Source organism: Ursus arctos, unplaced genomic scaffold (assembly GCF_023065955.2).
Source record: "Ursus arctos isolate Adak ecotype North America unplaced genomic scaffold, UrsArc2.0 scaffold_36, whole genome shotgun sequence".
Lineage (NCBI taxonomy): Eukaryota > Metazoa > Chordata > Mammalia > Carnivora > Ursidae > Ursus > Ursus arctos.
In genome coordinates this window covers 26587134-26606650 of record NW_026623050.1, presented here as the reverse complement: position 1 = coordinate 26606650, position 19517 = coordinate 26587134, and the positions used below count along the sequence as shown (strand labels likewise).

Genomic DNA, 19517 nt, shown 5'->3' with positions numbered 1-19517 from the left:
TCTAAGGTTATTAACCAGAGAAACTGCTGGACCTGGAAACAGCTTCCCATCTAAGGGAAACAGGAACTCTGCATCTGTAAGACGGCAAGTTCCAGCAGTGGAGAAAAACACTAAAGCATGCAAGTCACCCAGAGATGTCCTAAATAGCCATTCTACCATCTAACAGAAGATCCCTCCACTTAGCCTAATTTTGTTTCATCTCCATAGATTTAAACTTCTTGCATCAATACTATCGTTTCCAATAGAAAATTAAGTAACCCTCTCTCCACCCCCCATTATCTTGGGAAAAAACCCAAGTGCATGGATATTACCCACATTCAGAAGTATACTGGGAACCCTTAGGGGCACCTGGGTGGCTCAGTCTGTTAAGCATCCAGCTCTTCGTTTAGGCTCAGGTCATGATCTCAGGGTCATGGGATTGAGCCCCATGTGGAGCTCTGTGCTCAGTGGGAGTCTGCTTGAGATATTCTTTTCTTCTGCTCCCTCTGCCCCTCCCCACCTCCCCTTCTCTTAGGGAAAGATGCCACTCATTCATTTTCCCAGTAAACATTTATTGAACCCCTACTATGCTTCAAGTATGCCCTAGACACAGGGGATGCAGCTATGAATAAGGGCCTTATCTCCATGGAGGCCAGAAATGTAAACAAGAATGTCAACACACTGCGGCAAAGGCAGTGACACTCATGCATGTGAGGGGACTCATCACCCAAAAAAGGAGCAAATCATCATCTGGGGGGGGGGGGCTTCAAAGCCCATGGAACAGAGGCGGAGATCATGAAGCTAGAGTACAAACAATCCTATTTGGCCATAGAACACAGTTTGTTTTACAGCTTCAGGATGTTTAACTGAAACACAGTGTGTGCATGTACCAGACAACAGAAGGCCAAGCAACTAAGAGTAAAAGCCATAATCCAGAAGAGAGGAGTCACCTATCCCGACTGTGTGAAACTGACCTACGTAAACTGCAGCGCAACCCTTAGGAGGGAAAGCAGTGGCAGAAGATGAAAGTGCGTGTAGTCAAAATGACACTTCCAGACACCATCAAGCACTAACCCTACCACAGTACCGTACAGGAGCAGAGGTTCTCAAACCCTAATGTGCACGCACGTGCCCTGCAGACCAGTTACACAGTGGGCTCTGATGGAGGAAGCGGGAGCGGGGAGGGGGGCCTGCATGATGAATGAGCTCCCAGGTGACACAGATGCTGCTGGACCCATGGGCCACACTCTGAGCTTCTGAGTACTGAGGGTCAGGAGAGGCGGTGGTGCTCAGCCCTAGCCACACACGCAGCTCTTGCATGACACAAATTCCAACCCTCATCTGAAACTTCCATCCCTGTCAAATTCCATCCCTGTCATCTCATTTCAGCTGTAGAGGTGGTTGAGAGGTGCAGCCAGGCTTGATGAGCCAGTCAAGTAGGCATTCTGAGAATTAGGCCACCTAGTACACACACCCCACCCCCCGGCACATCTCCTATCCCAGCAGACGGGTCCATCCTCTCTGTAGACAGATAAAGCCAGCAGCCTTGGAAGGTATCTGGGGGAGAGGAGTCAGGAAGAGGACCCCCAGCTAAGCTGGCCAGACTGCTCAACCATTGCGATACCTGGATGCAGCCTCCACGGGCTGACGTCTGTAGGAGAATCCATCCTGACCCTCTTCATCCACCTTAACTCCTTCCCAAACCCAGTGCTTAGATTATTATCGACGCCTGTTTAGCTTCATAAAACACAAAGAGGAAAAGCAGTTTTTGGGGGGGTTTTTTTGCCTAAAAATTATAGATAAGGGGTCATCCATGATGAAAGACTTGGAAAGAAGCCAAAAGGCAAACATGCAATTAACCACCCCGAAGCCTCCAGGCTCCAATCTTGAAAGGGCTCCCCGGCCACACCCCACCTCACTGCAAAGTACAATTTTGTTAAGAAACGGGATCTAGTGGAATGTGGTCCTTCAGGCTTTCCCACATGAAGTTGCTTCTGGAAAATGAAGAGTAATAACAGTTTACGCTCTCCAGGTGGAATGAGGTGATAAAGCTGAGCCCATTTGAAATACCATCGTTCTGAAATTGTCTATATTCACTTTCCATTTAACAAGGTACTTCAGGTTCTATACCATGGATTCAGCCTCTTGCTCTCAATTTCTACCCATCTCACTAGAAAGTTATATGCCCTGACTCCCCTTTCTAGCCCTTGTTTATCCTGGTCTTAGCTGGCAGAGGGCAGGAAAATGTTCAACAGGGAGTTCTCACTTTATCCCTCAACTTGGAAATACTTTCCCCCTGTAAGACGCTGTCCTAAGACTGGTTTCAGAAGTGTTACACTTCAGGTGAGTGGGCAGAGCCATGTGCCGCTCCCTGTTCATGAATGCCCCGGGGAGAAAGATCCAAAGCTTTCTTAACTAATCTGTATCACAGGAGATAAAGGGAAAAAAACAAAAAAACCAAAAACAAACAGGAGCAGCTTGTAATTCCTACCACGTGCCACGATGTATCACGTGCATCTCTATTCTTAGGTCCTAGGAGGATAATTGTATAAAGAAATGAATGACTAGATAAATGACTGGAAATAACACGATGAACAACATCCTGTCTTCCAGGAGTTCAGTTGTCTAGCTGGGAGACTGAGAAGGCATCACACAGTATAATCCCAAGTGCAGTGGAAGAAATTCAAGCTCAGAAGCCCAGTCACACAGCTGGGAGGTGGTGAAGCCTGCCTTCCGACGCAGGTCTTCTGAGTCCACATCAGCCCGCTCTCCCTTACTCGACTTGCTTCTCGGTATTAGATGTGAACAGCTTACGGGAACAGACAGGGAGGAGGGCTAAGCTGGGGGTGGGGTGCCCTGCGAAGGCATCAGGAGGGGGCAGCATCTGAGCCATGCTTGAAGGAGGAGCTGAACTGACAGGCTCTAAGGGGCCCCACGTCACTTGTTCAGCTGTCTGAGATCATCTGCTTAGAAGCTCCTTCCCACTTACTGGTATTGAATGAGCACGGCGGTGGGAGGGAGGTACAGGGCAAGGTCTTTTCAGATGATTGCCTTTTTTCCCCTCTTCCTTATACAGGAAGATCCTCAACTGTTGGGGTTGGGAAGGAAGGGATAAAAGCCTAGACTATGCAAAAAATATCAATAGTTTTCTTTTTTCCAAATGAAAGAGTACACAGTGGGGACAAGCAGAAGTTCCTGATAATTTTATCATGTCTATGGAAATAAGACTCTTGAAATGGAGAATAACCCACAAACCCCCATGGGGCCTGAACCTCTGCCATGTAATGATTTTTTTCCTTCTTAAGGGAATAAAGGTTAACAAAGTGTAGCCTTTTTTCTAAATAAGGTCACAGTCCTTCCCCGGTCAGATATCTCCTTTGAGAATTAACATGTACAAATCCCCTGCTTGGATGGACACCTACCTAATCTGCTTCTGGAGAGGCTCCTGCTTTTGTTTAAACCCCCCAAGACCCTGCCAGCTGAGGTCCACCCTTAAGCAGATGATGTAATTAAATTTCACCAAGGGCCCACGCACGACCTCAGCCCTGGGCAAAGTCTGCCCTGAGCAAAAGACTATAGGGCCAGGGTGCCCCTCTGGCTGTGCTCACCCCAACTCCAAGGGGACACACCAGCTCAGGGGGCTTGGAAACCTTGGGATAATTCAGAATGTTAAAAGCATTGTGCACATGAAGCCTCCTGGCCCTTCTCCTGTCCTTTGGCCTCAATTTTAATTCTTGGAAATAAAGAAATCCCCGGATCACCCAGACAGAGGAGGGGCTACATCCCTGAGTTAGATAGAAAAACAACCTTCAATAGGACCCTCCCTTCTTTTAGACATGGAGGGGGTGTTTACTTACATCAGATATTTTGCCTGTCCTGTGTTGGACCAGATTATACGGAAAATAAAAGGGGGCAGTGGTTGTTTAGATCTGGGTTTCTTTTTTGTGAGGCACGCCTAGAAGAGATTCACCCTGGATCATAACCTGCTCAAACCCTGCCACCGTCATAAACATCACAGTAAGGGTGGGTGCGGGCGAAGGGAAGACAGTACCTTACTGCATGAGTATTAGGAGCCAGGTATGGTACTGAGTGTTTTACCTGCATTATCTTGTTTAATACCCTTCTCACAACAATCCTATAAGGTAGGTAGGTTCCCAGCATCTCACAGGTGAGCAAGCGCAAGCAAGTTCAGGAGTTTTGTAACTGGCTTGTACTCACAAAGCCGTTAGAAGGTATAGGCAAGACTGGAACCCAGATCTGTAGGACAACTGTCTGGCAGCATGGCTTCTGATACAATTTAAAGTTCTAAGATGAAAGTTTACTCTTTGCTGAGTTACCGATGCAGCAGCTGGCCCACAGCTGCTCGGGGACCATACTTCCCAGATCATGATTTATGCCCATTATCTGGCTTCCCAGCTATGAACTACAAACATCCTATTCCACATCCCACAGAAGGCAGAAGGGACCTCAAATCACATGCTAGTAAGTTATTTCCACATTTCCAATCCTTCAGCCTCTTACAAGAAGGCCACATGCACACCCCAAGTTCTCCAACATAATGTAGTGGGAAGGTAGCCAGAACATCGTCCTGGGCTCTTTAACTCATTCTGAAGCACGACCTCCAACACCTTCCCAAGGTCATTAGAGCGGTCAGAATTTATGAAGTCCCTGATTACAAGAATTCCACCATAACACAAGGCAGTTATTTGGATTAGATTAATACAACATAAAACCTTATTTGTACATTTTCATTTATGAATTTCGGTGTTTGGAAAGTTTCACGCTATGGGGATGGGGAGTGAGGTGGAATATTCTTAAAAAAAAAAATACAAAAGGAAATTTACATATTGAGGAATTATCTTTAACACAGAAGGTATCTCCAGATGGCAGGATTATGGGGTAGTTTTTGTTTTCTTTTACGAATGGGTAAAAAGAAATTTTATCTGTAATACCATGTATTTTATCTATTTTATCTGTAATACCATGTATTACTCACATAGTAAACAAAAGCTTTAAGAAACATGTGAATAACAGCCTGCTCATAAAAGGACTGTGTTGGGCATTTGGTACATAACTGAAATATATACATACCCACCAGAAATTGAGAGGAAAACAAATTGCCCACCAGCAAGCCTTCCCTTTACCCCAATTCTCAAAGGCCAGTTACTTGTTTTTCCTTAATGAAATGAGGCTGCATCCCACATGGAGTACATGCCTGGATAACGCAAAGAACAGAGGAAATGCCCTTCCCTGATGAAGAAACCTCTTTCTAACAGAAAGGAGTAGTGAAGGGTGGTTCCCACAGTCCCTAAGCCTCCAAGCACCACACAGTTAAGAACAGAGGATGGTAAGGACCCCAAAGGAATCGGACAGTCTGCAAGTTGGGCGAGTCAGCAACCTCAGCCCATCTGTTACAAGGCCACTGTTCTCTCTCTGCGAAGTCTTAGATCCTGGATTCATCAGCGTGGCATCCATGCATCACAGAGCCAATTATATTAACTCTATTTTCTATATTCTTGATACTCTGGCATTAGGGGCTTTTAGACCAGGGAGAGACTGCCCCTTCCAGGGCTGGCCAATTCTTAGAGACAGAAAAGGGCTCAGCCAGGACAATACCCTTCAGATGCAAGCAGCCAATCTGGAGTCTATACCTCAATCCCTGGCATCCCCTTTATCCAACTTTCAGGCACCAAGCCCCGCTTCTCCTGCCCTAAATCATCCCAGGGCCAGCCACCAGGGACCAAGACATCACCCCTATAACCCAAACCCCACTGGAATTACGCAAACTAGACAATTCTTAACTCTTTCCCCTGCCCTGCCGTTCTTATGGAAACCCTAGTAAAGGCACGGCCCAAGGCTTTCTCCTCACTCCTGTCTTCTGCCTCCTGACTACCCTGATGGTTCCTACGTGGCAAGCTCACCCTGTCTTGGGAAATCTAAGTGATAATTATCCTTCAATGACACAGGCCTCTCCGTTTTGTCTTCTTTCTATAGTTTATGACCCGGCACGTAACAGCTACCAACCCTAAGCAACCAGAAAACACTTTCAAGCACTAAGTCAACACCCAGTACAAGCCCATGTGTGTGAAGTCACAAGAGAGCGATCTGAGTCCAGAATCCACTTGGTTATTGGATATACCTTGGCGACTTTATAACCTGCCTGAAACCACGGTCCTATCTGAATAGCGCAAGTACAGGGCTTCCAGAGGCAGACTCAGAGATGGTCCACTGAGATAGAATATGGCAGAGGGCAACTGTCCATGTCCCCTATCTAAGTGACAGCTACTATTTTGGCCCAGCAAAGAATTCTGAGTCACAAGGAAAAGGTAAATGATACTTACCTCCTACTTCTTAAAGAGGGAAAGTATAAAATAGACTTCAGTCATTCACAAGAAAACCAGTTTTGCCTATTATCGGGGGGGAGGGGGGCTTCAATTATTTGGAACATTCGCTCATTCTGAATTCCTCCTTGCCAGGGGACACCCAAGTAAAAGAGGTACCACTCCATTTTCATTAGGTTACTTTTCGTTTACCTTGCTTTTCTCAGTATTTTTTTTTTTTTTTTGCATTTCCTGAACATCTTACTCCTATTCCATCAACCTCAGCTTCCCTTCCTGCACCCTCCCAAACAGCCACTCCCCACCCAGGACAAGCACCAGTCCATAACTACTTAGTATTTCTGTATTCGGCACAGAAGACTTCATGTTAAAAAAGAAAGAAAAGAAAGAAAAAAAAGTGATATGCACTTGACCTAGGTCCCCTCCTCAAGCATAAAAACTCCAAATGTAGAAAAGCAAATGACATACCAGCATCTTTAAAAATTAAGATCGTACACAGCCCTGAGAAGCATTTGCTGATACCAAAGCACAGGAGAAGGAATTAAATTATTAACATCTTTTTGGGGAAGATGGAACGTCTCCACATCTAGTTTTCCTAAGGCTGCCTGTAATTTTTACTAAAACTCAGGCACAAGCACAACCTCTGGGAATATATGCCCAGGCCTATTTAATTCTCCAAGCAGCTGTCTTTGGTATGTGCTGAGGGCCTGCTGTCACTGCTGATTCTTCTGAGGACATTGACAACGTGTCCCCGGTCACGCAGAGATAACCCCCACAAATAAGCACAGGCATTACAACTGCTCAGATCTAAAAAAAAAAAAAAATTTGAGAAACAAATGAACCCATAAATCAATTAAATCTTAGTAACTGTCCCTTTAATTTAAAGCCCCTGACCTCAAGGATACTGCCCAAGTACCACTCCTTTGTATTCTCCCACTTATTTTTTTTTTTAAGCAGTGTATGAGGATCGTCAGGGTATATAAGTATTCTTGATCCTTTATTTACAAAGAGCACCATTTTTCCTATTAATCCTAAAGTGGATTGCATGCTCTCATTTTGTTTGTTTCTGTAGCAACAAGTGGGAACAACAGCTCGAGGGGTCAACAAGGTCAAATGTCCAACAGATGTTGGTCCAACATTAAACAGTGAAACTGGAAGAAGTTTGAGAAGCACTAATCCAGGATAAAACTGTCCAAAATCAAACTGGAAGCTTCCAGAGCTCTGAGAAGCATATCCTTTCCACGCAGGAGCCTCCAGAGTCCCGAGAGTCACATTTATAAAGGGAACCCACCATCAGTGTAAGAACGACCATCCCGGGTCTTACCAACCTGAGATGGTAACAACTTGCAAGCTGACCAAAGCACGTTAGGCCCACCTGCCATCAGTGTCTCAAGAAAAGAGATCCATGGGAAAGGAACGCAGTGGCAAAGCACCCGGACAGTCCTCCTTAGCATTTACAGATCTGTCAAGTGTGCGAGAGGAAGAGAGTTCTGTGTCCTAATCGCTCTTCTGCTCCTAGGTATTCAGAGGCAGCCCGGACAGTCAGATGCCGTCAAAGGGAACCCACCACTCTCACCACAATTGTGCCTCTACCTCTGTGATGGACCTCATTCTTGCCACAAGAGCAGAGATGATGTTGTTCTAACCTCAGGCAATTTCTTCCTCACAAGGAGGCTCTGAGGACATCAGCCCTTCTGACTATATTCAAGCACACACCTGGCAGGGAAAAAGGGTGCCCACTTCAGGAAAATCCCATGTGTGAAAAGCACTTGCAAACTCAACATAATTTTAACAAAGACAGTCCCCTGTAAATGCCCAGCTTCAGAAGGCTCAGGTCCTCTAGAACACAGATTAAATCACACCAGTTCAACACCACATTAACCACAGGAGCCAAGCTAACTGTGACCAACATCAGGACATCACATGCCTCCCAAAGTGATGTCCTAAGAGGCAAAGCATCATTTTCACAGTCTTCCTGACAAAAATACATTTCATCAAGAGAAAGAGTGAGGAGTTACACAAACCTAAATTGCTACAAAATAATCTGCCCACATTCTTCAAAAATGTCAATATCATGAAAGAAAAAAAAAAAAGGCAGAGAAACTGTTCTCAACCAAGAGACTAAAGAGATATTAGAACTGCACACAGTCTGCAGAGTCCTGGGTTGAGCCCTAGGTTGAAGGGAAGAACTGCTGTGAAGAACATTATTGCAGTAAGTGGCAAGACTTAGATACGAATTGTATACTCGGAAACAGTGGAACAACGTTACATAGGTCCTGTTTTTACAAACTGAACTGGTTATGAAAAGAAAGGTTCATGTTCATAGGGAAAACGTGAAGTATTTTTAGGTGAAGTGATATGCCATAACTTTCAAATGGCTCAGAAAATACAAGTGAAACTTGGGATGTACTGTATGGTGACTAACATAACATAATAAATTTTTATTAAAAAAAAAAAGAAAATACAAGTGATGAAGACCATGAAAAAGCAACTGTGGCAAACCATTTGTAATGAATCATCTACATTTAGGCTACATGAGAATTCTCTGTATACTCGAAACTTTCCTCTAAGTTTGAAGTTATTTCAAAATCAAGTCTTTTAAACCAACAAATTCACACTGCAAAAGGTTTCCCCAGTTATATCTGTCAAATAAGGCATGGCCCCCTCCCCATACTATATTTATCTGCCATCATCTACTCACCCCCAGAATCAAGTGATTGTGCCCCTCTTCCACCTCCAGGCCAACTGGATGCCTGGCTCAAGCTCAGCCATTTAGAGGCATCTCCTAGGATTCAGGAATTGAGATACAAGGACTGAGCCAGGAAGCTGGGAGGTGGTGAGCAAAACAGATCTTCAAGGGTGATGTCTCCATAGGAAGTATAGGTAGAGAGATGATCTGGTTTTGGTAAGTAGAGAAGCACTGGAACCATACAGAAATATCCCAGAGGGGCTTCTCAAAGAGCAATCACAAGTGAGCATGCATGGGGTGGGGGGAGTGCCCAGTGCTCTCCCACATACACAGCAAATGCTTAATAAAGGTTAGCTGCCGTAAGCAGCTACAGTGACCGCCACAAGCCCCACCCACTGAAGCTAGCTCACTTGTGTCTGTTCCTTGGCACAAGAAGCCTTGACGACAGACCTCCATCAATGCAATGGGACCACAATCACCCTACACTCTTCCAGAAGCAGAACACAACTCCTACTGCAGCCACTCACCCCCCACTCGCATGCCTCTGCCCTTTTTTTTTTCCCATTAGGGAGGGATGGCTCTTTTTCTCCTCAGGCCCACAGCCTCTTATCCAGGGACAAGCTGGGTGTGATGAAGGTACGTACAAGCCGTGAAAGAAACCACTCCATCTCCACAGGGCATCACACCATGCAGCAAATGGCAAGAAGGACAAGACTTGGGCCCTGATCAGTCAGAACACCTGGATCCTTGAACCTACGTCTGCCACTAACCTCCCAGTCAAGCCTAGGAAACCACCACATTTGTTAGACCCTGTCATAGCCCCCTGTGGTAGATGGAATGGCTTCCCAAGAGATCTATATCCTAATCTGCAGGACCTGTAACAATGTTACATCCCAAAGCACCACTGACTTTGCAGATATGCTTAAGGATCTTGAGCTGGTGAGACTTTCCTGGATTACCCAGGTGGTCCCCGTGGAATCAATAAGGTCCTCCAAATCAGAGAGATTCTCAGCTGTGGTCAGAGGGAGACACAATGTAGCTGCACTTGAAGATGGAGCAATCCATAGAATCTAGAAGAGGTCAAGGAATCTATTCTCCCCTGCACCTCCCAAAGGAATACAGCCCTGCCCACACCTTGACTTTAGCCCAGCGAGACACCTAATTCTGTAGAAGTCTGGTAACACATTAGTGGTGTTTCATGTCAGTACTCTGGGTCCTCTGTGGCAGAAGCAGAGGAAAACTGATAGAAACCTTACTCCCTCATCTGGACATGAGTGAGTTTTCATCCTTTCTGAGAAATGGGATTCGTAGAGCCTGGACACCACCTCTTGACTTCCCAGAAGCTCCTGGGGCACCCCTGGGAAAAAAGCCCGTCCCTTTAACCAAAGGATTTCTAAAGGTAATTCACAAAACGAATGACCTCCGTAACAGACTGAACTTACTTGATATCATCTACTATTGTTTTGTACAATGTCTTGCCATCAGAGTTCTTTTTTCAGCAATAAAAATAGAGTATGTCCCAAGTTACTAATTGGCAGACCCCAGTGGCCTAGAGCATTAGCACCCCGATTACTCTGCTTCATCAGAAAGCTCTCCCCCCCCCCAGCAACCACTCCCACCCCGGAGGGCTTTAGTGCAGCCTCTGATCCTGTAGTGAAATCACCATGGCCTCCTTCCAGATTTCTGAGTCATCCTCACCACTGCAGGTCCAAGCGGCAGCAGCTGGGCTGTGAACTCCAAACAGCAAAGCCCAAACCCGGCCCTGGAAATTCAGCGGCTGCGCAGAGGTCACCGGCCCTCCCCCCTCCCACCTCATTACTTCCCCTAACATCTTCTCCATTCAGCTGCCCTTTGGTCTCTTGGGAGCCATGCAGCTGGCCGAACAACATGCTCCCAAACGTAATCCATGGGTGCAGGGAGGCGCTCCGGCTACAGGGCCGGAGCTCCTTAACTGACTGCCTCCACTCTCAGAAGGGCGTTTGAGGGCATTTTTTATCGCAGAAATATTCCCATTGAACAAAACATCTGGGGGAGACAGCTACTGTCCTGACAACTATGTGGTCTCATTAGTAAGGCCGGTGCCAAGCCTTGGGGCCGTTGTCAAGATGGTTTTCTTAGAGCACAGACCGAGCTTCCACTTTATTCTACTATCAGCTGCAAGTATGTACCCCGAGAGCAAGTATGTACCCCAAGGAGGTCAAGGCGGATCCAGGAGCAAAGAATCGTAATTGCTTTCCACGATCTTTACTGCATCTACTCAAAACAGAAGCCCATCAGGTAAGCCACCCAGGAGATCCATCTGGAGATACAGAACATCACTTTTTAAAGGCAAGAGTATGTATACACCAAGGACTTGCACTAGAAGTGGTTCTGGCCCCAAAGAGGTCTGTTCTAAGTGCAGGAATCAGCCAGACAGGGCACTGGCTGCTATACAGAGGAAAAAAGACTGTTTTAGGGTGGGCAGGTCAGCAAAACTCACCCCACAGGGAATTTTCTCAGCCTTTTCTCATCCTGTCATCATCCATTCCTATTCAAGAGCGGATCTGCCACAGATGCCTGCTAACTGACAGACTGGGACCATGACTCTGCCTTGGAGAAATGGCTTCTGACAACTGTAATTCTGGGTGCCTGGGAGACCCCAGACAGGGATGGCCCAGCATACCACAGCAAGCATGTCAAGGAGTTTCCCTCTGAGCCAGAACAGAGGGGGAGAGGGACACGGGAGAGAGACCAGGGCCTCCGTGGGCAGTAAGGAGCAACCTCCAGCCTGACCCACATCTTCCCTCTAGAACACGCTTGAACAGAAGTGGTCACTCCTGAGCATTTATCAACACCCGGCACCAATGGGTATAAAAAAGAACAGGTGGGAGACAGAGAAAAGGAGCCATCGGAGACCAGGCAAGCTCAGAGGGCCTCTGTAATGAGGCCTTGAAGGCTGAACTGCAGAACCAGCAAAGACATCGTGGTAAACCCCAGCTGGTTAGAGACTTTGTTCAAAAACCTATGCACTCCCAGATCTGGCATCACCATATTTTGGAAGGTTTTTTGCATTTATTTGGCTTTCAAAATGACAAAAAATTTTTAAGATCAATATTCTGTGTTCGTGAGGGCCTTCACACAGTTGTTAGGAATATAAATTAAATCATCTTTTGAAAGGTCAATTTGTAAAAGGTGTCTATCTTTTGACCTTGAAATCCTACAACAATGCCCTTATGGTCTTCAAGGATGTATTACAAAAATACTCATTGCAATATTATCAAGTAAATAAGTAAATAGGGAGACAGAAGGCAAGAAGCCCAGCCAGCAACAAGAAATTGAAAGGTCACAATTTTTTTTTTTTTTTTTTTTTAAGAGGGATGCCTGGGTGGCTCAGTCAGTTAAGCAAACTGCCTTCAGCTCAGGTCACGACCCCACGGTCCTGGGATCGAGTCCGGCATCGGACTCCCTGCTCAGTGGAGAGCCTGCTTCTCTCTTTCTCTCTCTGTCTCTGGCAAATAAATAAACAAAATATTTTTAAAATTTTGTTTACAAGATGTTAATAATTAACAAAGAAATATGCAGTTGTTAAATTCAGGATAGATTATTATTAGCATAGAATCAATGTCTATGATGTTTTTAAAGTGTCATGCAGAACATTATATAATTTGTTAAAAAAATGCTTTCTCACAAAGGGGCACAATGAGGACTTTATGAGGAGTCTTGATACCACCTTGAAAAAGTCTCTTCTTTTCTCAATAAGCAAAGACGGTTAACAATATCATCTGGTGTGTTTTGAACCAGTAAGAGCTCTGTCTGCAAGGAGGGAGAGGTAAAAGCTGGCAGATTCTCTTAGTCATTCCTTAATCAGCAATCACTGCCTTTCTTTTTTAATTAAAACAAACAAACAAACAAACGTGTCTTGGAGGGTCCCAAAGGGGAACAAGAATTGTGACTGGATGTCACCATGGACCCACAATTTCAGACAAGGTAAGAAATTAGTACTAAAATACAATCTGTTAGAAGAGGGGTACCTATGGGCTGCAGACAAAATCATTCCTCACCCCCCCCCCAACCCCAAATGCCCTGTAAGCAATGCTGGCTTTAGGGTTGGGACATTTTGAATGGCAGACATTGACAGAACCCTGTCTTGAAGCAGAGGCAGGAAGGATGGCAAGTAAATATCTGAGTACTGTTTAACATTACACTTGAAGGGAGGAAAAGCCTGTATCTCTGTCCCATAGCATCCTAAAATTTGTCACACTGTGATTTTAAAAAAAAAGTATGGTCTGGTACAGAGAGGGGGACAAGTTCCAAGTCTGGCCTGCAACAGGGGCCCAGAAAGCTACAATCCTTGGCGGGGGTCACCAATATGAGGAATATCAAGACGAAGGATCAGCAGGTCCCTTTTTAGACATCTTTCCCTTCCTTTTCTTCTTTTAAAGTAACAGACTGTAAATTACTATTGTAACTTTGTAAAGTAAAAGAACCTTAAAAACATACACACCATTGGAGGAAAGAATGTTTAAGATACTTATCCAACATCTTCCACCCCATTTGCTCTCTCCCATTACCACAAATAATTGCAGACCCCAGAGAGTAGATCTTCTGAAGTCCAGAAAAGGCAAGGAAATACCTACCGTCGTGTTTCCTCGGGAAGGCTCATACTTACCAGAGACAACTGTGACCACCGTGACCACTCCAGTGCTGGCTCAGGGACTCATCAGCAGTGCCTATTAATTCATTGCTCTTCCGATAGGTTACTCTAGTTAAGCATATGGAAGAAGGAAATTACTCTGTGGGGTTTACTTGACACCTGTTCATGGCGCTCAAGGCTGAGTGCTGGGATACAAGGATGGATGAAGCATAATCCCAGTCCTCAAGGGGCTCATTTCTACAGTGAAAGTGGCCTCAAACTAAAGAAAAGAGCTCGGCTAGAGGGAATGCAGCCAGAAACAGGTAGAAAGGGACACTTCAACCAGCCCTCGAATGAGCAGCTGGGATGTGTGTACACAGAACTCCAAGAGCCTCGTATCTACAACCACTCTCTGTGCCAGGGAGAAGTCCTCGCCCTCCTTTTGCTGTTGAGGAAACAAACCCAGAAAACAGAAGGCCAAAATAGAGGAGCCTCTATTTAAAACCCATAAAGCACTACAATTGCATATCTGATCCAGAAGAGAGGAAGAACCCTGAGCAGACAAAGGTTACTTCGAGATGGTCTCTAATACAACAATCCTACACAGTGGCCAGGAAACGGTCTTGAGAAAATGAATCAGCCTCACCCCTCACCTTCTGCTCCAGCCATGAGCTATGGATGACTAAGTTATAGCACCGGCTCTCGGGACCACCGGAAGCCATCAGTCCCCTTGGAGAACTGGCCCTAGGGAGGCTGGCTGAGACCAAAGGCGGGGGGGGGGGGGGGGGAGTGGGCCTCTGAAATGAATATATAACTCTCTCTTCCTGCCCATTTCCACCCCACACTGACCAAAGGGCTGGGATGCCTATAGAGGCAACATTTTAAAGTTGACACACAGGATACGATACCATATCCACGGGTATCATGAGAATGGGTAAGATGGAAGAAACACAAATAATCAGCAACTCCATCTTGCTACCAGCAGTAAAATCCTATTTTTAGTCAGGATTCAGGGAGTAAAGGCCAGAAGAGGAAGAGCTCAGCCTCCAGTCCGACACAGTAGGCTGGACCCTGAATGTACCTGCTGTGTGTGACTCAGTGGGTTCCTTCATCCCAGCCTCAGTCTTGCCCTCTGTAAAATGGTGACTGACTACCTCCTGGGCTGGAGGGAGGCCTAAGACAAGACTGTGTGCCAGGCTCTCGGCCTAGCACCTAGTGCTTTGTGAGCACTCCCTCAACAGCTGTTGGAACTGCTAATTACTCAAGTGGTATATCCGTGTGGCCTCTCGTGAGAGCAAAAGCACTCCTGAAAGGTCTGACTACAGCAGTGCCGAGCCTGCCCCAATACAGCAGTGTCTCCTACGAACAACCCCAGGACCAGCTCATCGCTGGGACGTGAGACACCCCCTTTGGAAGCAGTGACCTGAACCCCTCCCGCCACTCCTCTCAGCCTCTCTCTGCCTGCTCTGAGGTTTTTGTGGCATGCAGGTGCCAACATGGTCTCTCTTCTCAACCCCTGACCTGGGAGCCATGTTGACAGAGCCTGCTGACAGACCTTGCTCCTGAGAAACCCCCTCCGTATTCCCAGAAATGCTGACTTACTCTGTTGAGACCCCACAGGGTTTTAGCTCATGAATCCGAGAAGCACAGGATTTAAGATCTCACTGACGACACCGCCACTTATGACCACCGTGAGGGACAAGCACATGCGCACAGGTGAGGTAACAGGCTCCCATACTCTTTAGCTGGGCTGCTGTTTCAGCACACCCAGCCTCACGCAGCCGAGAGAGACGGACCGGCCAGACAAAATCCTGCCCGCCCCCTACACACACCCCTGGAGCAGTTCCCCAAAGGTCACACTCAAAAGCAAATGTCATGTGCTCCAAGTACCTTAGACCTTACTTCTCCAAACGTGATCGACACAACAGTAGCACTGGCACCACCTGGAGACTGTTAGAAATACGGAATCTCAGGCCCTACCCAGAACCACCCAACCGGGATCTGCTTTTTAACTGGATTCCTAGGTGGCACTGCTTTCGATTCAGAACAAAATCATCTACCCAGTTAGGGTTGTGACAGTGTAGTTTTTACTTGCTCTTTTTCTTCCTTTATGGAAGTTCCATGACGGCACAGACCGCGCCTACCTGAGCCCCTGGCACATAGCAGATACGTTCACTCACGCGACGAATATCTGAGTATGAACAGGTGGTCTATCAAATAACTGAAGAGACCAATCCTGTTTAAGTGCAAAGAAAATGCAGGCAAGGACGTAAAAGAAAGATTAAGAGATAGACTATGCGGGTGGGGTGGGGGGAGAGGGTCTTTACATGCGTCAGGTAAGGCTGCTCTGAAAGGGAGGGTAACATGAGAGTAAGACATGATGGATGAGGCGGAACACGAAGGCTAAGAAGAGGTCAGGCAAAGGCAGAGCACCTGCATTTGCCCCCATAAAGAGTCTGTTCCTGTAGGCTAGTAAAGATGGAAAAATCAATATTTGGCTCTGGTGGTACAACAAAGAAGCTCCAAGGAGGCAGACTCAGAAGGCCCCATGACCTTTATGAATGTTGGGGGCAGAAAGGTCATGTCTGTGGTCACAGCTGCCATTTCCAAGGCTCCTGGAGCTGGGTGTGAGAAAGGCAGTCCCTCAGGCAAATCTGGCTGGACGTTGGGACTAGTGGCCACAACCCTCCAGCCCTCAAATTCCACAGGTCTACAGCTGCATGCCAAGTAGAAACGTGCGGATTACTCACTGTTTTCAACAAGCTGATCCAGGAGATTGTGGGCAGCAAGACGTTCAAGGGTCCAGGAACCCAGTCCAGATGTTACCCTACAGCAGCGCGCTAGCAAAGAGGAGACAAATGACATGTGTCAGGGCAGGTGGCCATGTTAGTGGGTATGCAATGTTCTCCCAACACTGAAGGACACCAGTGGGGTTCAGATGAGAAAGTGGGCAGAAAAGGAACACTCCCAAGGCAAGTGGTCTCCGAGCACCGTGCAGTCCTACAGCAGACAACCCCTCTGCCCTCAGTCTCGGGAGGGGCACCATCCCCCCCCCAACAGCTCCAGAGCAGCCTCTCCAGATCCCCCACAACACGGGGTCCTGGCTGCCAAGTGCTGTTGGAGGTCATTGGACCCATCCTGTCTCTACAGAGGAGAAAAATCTAGACTTCAAGAGGAGCTGCCTTGCCCAAAATTAGCAGCAAGTAATGGCAACACCAGGAATGGAATCACAGAATCAAGTCCATAAAGCTTAAATTTACCTGTAAATTACTTTCCTTAGTAAAACTCAGTTCCTAAATGTTACTCTTATTCTGTCTGGCTCTTAACTGATGAAATAAGACAGAGCAGCCTGCATTTCCAAATCTTAATCCTTCCCCTAAATTCTCCCCCCACCAATCCCCAAAGACTTCAACAGCCGAAGTGAAACTCCTGGTTTCCTTCAAAAACAAAACTGAAAAGAAAATCTTTCACATTTGAAAATGAGAAGCATAAAAACTTCATAAAAAAACCAAAAAATTTAACACCTAAAAAGTCTCAGTTTATGAGATATAAGGAACACAGAACCAAAACAAAAGCTCCTTTCCCAGACATGAGGTTTATAGACCCAAGAGACCAGAACCCACCCAGGAAATGCTCGGAGACTCTAAGGAGGGCTTTTCAAAAATGGGTGGGCTAAGACTGTTGTCAACGGTCATTTTGTTAAAATGATACGGATGCTCAAAATGCTAATTCTCTAGGAAAGGAGTCTGATTATGTTTTTAAATTAATCTTCGTCCAATTATATATTCAAACCATAATCATCTACATAGCTCTTTCCCTGGGGTTTGAGTTTCAGGTGACCCCGACAAGTCAATGTCTCCTTGGGCACATCACGCCTAACTCTGCAGACCTCATCCATAGAAAGAACACGACCGGGGTAAAACTCAGGCGTCCCTCAGCTAAAGAACTCAACAGTTCCCTCACCTTGCTGGAACAAAGCTGAGAGTATCTCGCGGTAAGTTAGCTCACACAAAACATAACCACTCCCCTAATGTGAAGAAGTGAATGTCCATCATTATAAATTCAAGTTGCCGTGTCTCTTAAGGAAATAACTAGGAAGTTGGTAATAACAATAGTTGTATTCTGTTTCTAGGGAGTGAGCATCCAGTGACACATCTGCCCCCACCCTCACTAAACGGCTATTTGGATGTGTTTCCCCAAAGGTCCATTATTTATAAGGCCAAAGTTAGGGTTTCTCTTACATCAAGTACTTAGAGAGTGAAGTCATTTGTTTTGAAACTACAGCAACCATCCCGATTTCCCCCCCATGTTGGCATTATTGTTAGTTACTCTGGGTCAAGAAACGGAGATGCAGGTTTCAGAGAACCTGGAAAGCCTGCTAGGCCACCCGCAGCATGGCCAAGAGTTCCACCCAGGACAATCCACGGTGTACCTTACTGCTCGTTTCCCTTTCAACAGTCAGGCACGCTCAGATGTACAAAGCCAACACAGGCACACAAGCAGGCCTAACAGATTTCAACGAGTCTCCCACAGCTCCAGCATTCTTTTAATAAACAAAAAACACAACCTACCATGATGGCTACATTATTACTTATCCTTACAGAGAAGGAGGGTCCACAAACTACTCTGCAACCATCACAGACTCTTCCACCCAAAACAACATGATGTATACAGTTCCAAAGAGTTCAGAAGCCACCTGAAGCTTCTCTCTATACATGTGGTTAAGGACCCCCGCTGAGTTAAAACTTTGTAAGAAGTCCCTTTTTCTAATTCGGAAAGAATTAGAAATTTCTAGAATTTCTAGAATTTGTAATTCTCTCCGAACTTTCTATGACCCCTTTGTAAGTGGGGGTGTGAATGACAACCCCATTTACAAAGTGATACGCGAGAGCAGGGACAACCGAGAAAATTGGCTTCTGGTACCATTTCTGGTGGAAAAAGTCGGACCCGCAGCCAGCAACGCTCACAACAGTCCCAGAGCCCTCTGCTCCCCTGGGGATCCTTTGCCGAGCAGTTTCAGCAGGAAGCTTCCCAAAGCTAGGTTTGTACTTGGTCATTGATTTTTCAAAACCAAGAATGAAATGAACATCAGGGAACAAAAACACACGGTATTTAGGAATGCATACATAGGTACTAACAATAAGAAAAGCAGGATTGGTCAAAACAGATGGTTAAGACCCTTGTCAACTCTGCGGTGATGGGGGATCCAGTACTGTATTTGTAACACTGATTTCTTAACCTGGTTGTGGGCTTCACAGACGTTCATTTTACTCTTCAAATTGTACCTAGACACGTTATATACTCTTCTATGGATATGTCACAAAGCAATATTTTTTTCTTTTTTGGGGAGAGTTGGGAGTCAGGTCAATGCCAAGGACTTCCAGCCCCCATTTAACACACGCCACTAAGCCTGTGGAATGAGGTCTGTGCTTGTCAAAGGGTGGGGCCCACAAAGGAACAGTTAAAATTCTGGCCCCAGGGGCACCATCTATAAATACATTTTCATTTTTAAATGTCCACGCCCTGAGACAGTCCTGTGCTCTGGGGCTGAGGCCACGCTGACCTCTGGTGCTGCCTGTCACTCTGGGAAAAGCTGGTGTTGGGTTTCTGCAAACCCAGTGGTCTTTCCTCTTACAGGCTCTGCAAGCCTATTTCCTGCGGCACATTGTGTTACCTTGAACCAGCTCAGTGAGTCTTCCTGATCAGCTGAGAGGGGAGTGAAGGCCCAGAGACTGCAGCATGTTTGGAGGAACACTTGAACACTCCCCTCCTCAGCTTGATTCAAAGGCCAGGGTTCCTTACTTGTTCTCCTCCAGGAGCCTCATCAACACTTGGCCTTCCTTGGGAGAATTCTGCTCATTCAGGGAGTGGTCAAGTGACCTGCTTATCAAAAAAAAAA

The 19517-nt window shown here is 46.2% G+C and overlaps 1 protein-coding gene across 16 annotated transcripts in view; it reads right to left on the bottom strand.

The window, feature by feature from the left end:
- The window catches only part of TLN2 (talin 2), a 416400-nt gene that overhangs the window by 330670 nt on the left and 66213 nt on the right, over positions 1-19517 (bottom strand). For 7 of the 16 annotated variants that reach the window (XM_048219865.2, XM_026518618.4, XM_026518624.4 and 4 more), the window contains exon 2: positions 16369-16458. The exons of 1 other annotated variant lie outside the window; for it this stretch is intronic. The gene's annotated coding sequence lies outside the window, so the exon portion shown is untranslated. Of the gene's footprint in view, positions 1-13654; positions 13748-16368; positions 16459-16878; positions 16968-19292; positions 19499-19517 lie in introns of those variants that run through there. 8 more of the 16 variants (XM_057306201.1, XM_048219866.2, XM_048219871.2 and 5 more) reach the window with 6 other exon arrangements.